This window comes from Trachymyrmex septentrionalis, unplaced genomic scaffold (assembly GCF_001594115.1).
Source record: "Trachymyrmex septentrionalis isolate Tsep2-gDNA-1 unplaced genomic scaffold, Tsep1.0 scaffold29, whole genome shotgun sequence".
In the NCBI taxonomy this organism is placed as follows: Eukaryota; Metazoa; Arthropoda; class Insecta; order Hymenoptera; family Formicidae; genus Trachymyrmex; species Trachymyrmex septentrionalis.
The window spans coordinates 30,132-33,477 of NW_017305451.1; the positions used below are offsets into that span (position 1 = coordinate 30,132).

Sequence of the window (3,346 nt, forward strand, 5' to 3'; positions counted from 1 at the left end):
TACAGATTTATATTCTATTTCACTGATTTTCACTGATTTTCGTGAATTTGCCGGTTTGAACGGAGACAAAATATGAAACTCACGAGAATCGTAACGCGTCACTAAGTTAGCACACCTGTGTCAAGTATACGTGAGTCGTGAGGAGGTGAACGCGTGGCGACCGATAAAGACGAACTTCGAGGATGGCAATATACAACGACGGAGTTTCATGTCGCGAATACACGGATACCCTCTCCATTCCATTCTTCCTATCTCTCTCGCAAGCCTGTCGGTGAACCTTCCTGCTATTTCATTCATTTATTTATTTATATGTCTCTGTCTCACTTTTCAGGGTCGACATGATTTGACCTGAATTGAAATATCGACTGAAACTGATAATACCTGATAACTGTTTAAGCACTTGAATACGTGCTCATTTTTTTGACATACACAAGTAATATCCGATAGTCTGGATAATTGAAATAAATTAAATACGAATACTCATATTTTAGCTACACTATCTGAATATCCAGGAAATAACGATAATCCAGGTATTTCGGATGTCTAGACATTCAAACAAAACAAAAAGTCATTATGACGTCAAAATAGCTCTAAAATTACTTATTAAAATTCATTTTTCGGTCAGAATTCTTGAATTTATTGTAACGTCATTTTGACATTATCTTGGTGTTGCTCTGTTTGAGATATTCCCTAAGCAGAACAATAACTAATGCAGAACATAAGTTAAAAGTAATGTTACATTAATATTGTAATTTTCCACTTAATAATATAAATATAATATAACACATTACTATGTACATAATAATTATATCATTGAGTAGGAAATTATAACATTGACGTAATGTTATTGTCAGTTTGGGTTTTTTGTAGCTTCAATAAAACAGCCTTCAATAAAACAGATAGTTAGATAATGTAATTTGAATATTTGAATAAGGTTTTGTACTACGACGATTACCTCCACATTCATCCGGATGACTAATCAGATAACTAAAATTATTGAATTTAAATCACTAGACCTATTAGATTCTTGTTTTCAAAAGATAAGGAGCCTAGTCCTCTGACATCCTAGATACGTTACTGAATGCTCCGCACGCATTTGTCCATCTTCCTTCTTCTCTCGCTTATCCACGTACTCTGTATTCGTTTTCTCATACACTCAAATCGTCGTTCTCTCTCTCTCTCTCTCTCTCTCTCTCTCTCTCTCACTCACTCACTCACTCACTCACTCACTCACTCACTCACTCGCTCGCTCGCTCGCTCACTCACTCTCTCTCATTCAAACGATCTCTCTTGATCACGTGCACATGTTACGCACATTGATTCCTCAAAGATTGTCCAGCTCACTCACTCCCTTCGCTCTTTTCATTCATTTCGCTTTACATGACGGCTCGCTCACGTATCCATTGGTTCGCTACTTCCCCACTAAGAGCAAGTTACCTTATTTAACTCGAAAAAAAAATTCTATCACTCGGTGAGCACGTGCTCGTCCACCTCCATCTCTTCACCGCGGCTCGTTGTACGCCGGCTTTCAGAGCGTTGCCGTTAAGTTGTTCTTTCGATAATACCTCAACTCTTTAATGCGCACTTCTATTAACATAGTACAAATTTAAATGTTTGATATTTTACATTTTAAAATATCTATACGTTTAATATTTAAAAAATACAAATATATCTAAAAATTTAATCCAAACAGATCTTTGTATTTTGCTTATCTTGATATTTGATATTGCAATTGTAACGCTGCCCAAATGTTTTTTTATTTATTATTGTTTTCATATATAATTAAGGAATCTTCTTTATTGTTATCTTTGTATTTAAAATTGTAATAACATTTTAAATTTGCTATCTATTATTACTTCTATCAAATTAAATTATAAATCTTATCTAAAATAGAAAAAAAAAGAATAAATAGTAAAGTACGGTCACGATGATAAATTTATATGCTAAATTCTTCCTTTGTAATTTCTAAAAAAGTACGTCACTTTTATCGTAAATAAGATTCATAATCCAACTTCGATATATGTATAATAACAGCTCGAGCATGTAATAACAACTTTGTACAAAATCTATAGCTTTGGTTCGAACATAAAAAGAAAATTGAAAATTGTAAAATTCATGCAAAAGTATTATTAATTACCAAGACTCACTCTGACAAAATATAGTCTTCTTTGCTTATTTTTTTTTAATACAAAGAAAAATGTTTCATTGATCTTTATGTTTTTATAATCATTCCCTTATTTCGAAAATGATACATGTCAAAAAATGTAATTTTTCGAGTTATTACCATGAATAAGTTAAACAAACATTGCTGTATTAATCCATTCACAAGGGAATCAACTTAACTAACTTAATTTAAAAAATCGTCAAAGATTAAAAAAAAGATTCACAAAAATCCTCACAATTCAAAAAAAATGATTTTTTAAGAGTTGTAAAATGAAAATGATAAAAATATGGTAGTGTTAAGAATATATATATTATATATATATATAAATATATATCTTTTCTCTTACATTATTTGATTAGTCAATTTTCTGTCAAGTTGAAAAATAATTTTTTTCTCTTGCCTAGGAAATTTTATTTTTTGTGTCACTTTTCAAATACGAGAGTAATACATTTAAGATTTTAATTTATCTTGGGTTTCTTTTTTAATATAGAAACCTATAGATCTTCTCTACTGTCGTACAATTCTCTACTGTGTAGGTCTCCCAGTACTTTTCCATTACTTTCGCTGTAGAAATATACAAGGTGTCCCGAGAAACATAATATGCATGCATACAGTTAAAATATAATGCTTTTATTAAGTATAAATGGAATTTTTCTTTGGTAAAAATAGAAACAACGATACATATTTTTAATCTTAATAAACAAACTGTAAAAATAGTAGTATCATCTTTAAAAAGGATACGTTCAACTTCTACATTTGGCACCGAGAAAAATTGCTCCGCTCGTGTATAATATTCACGTAACTGATTTAACAAACCCATAAATAAATTGTTAATACAATTTATTAAATTACTATTGAGTGATTTGCACGTAAAGCAACATATTATTGTATTCAAAATTTGTGTTTATATGCGTGTGCAATTGTCATGTAAAGCCGCATAAAGACTCGATTAAAAGACCTTATTACCAATGAAAGAATAATAACATGATAAAGTTCTGGCACTCATTTGATTAAGCTGATCGATATGATTACTTATACATAACAAATAAAAGTATAAAAACAATTATACAAGTAGCATTCTGTATTTTAATTTTCTATATTTATATTTGTATTTATATTTGTATTTTTCTTAAAATGCTTTAGTATATTAATATGTGTATATATATATATATATATATATAT

At 30.0% G+C, this 3,346-nt stretch overlaps 1 protein-coding gene across 2 annotated transcripts in view; it reads right to left on the reverse strand.

The window, feature by feature from the left end:
* Positions 1-3,346, reverse strand: part of LOC108749433 (peroxidase-like) — a 31,696-nt gene that overhangs the window by 20,800 nt on the left and 7,550 nt on the right. The window lies entirely within an intron of this gene.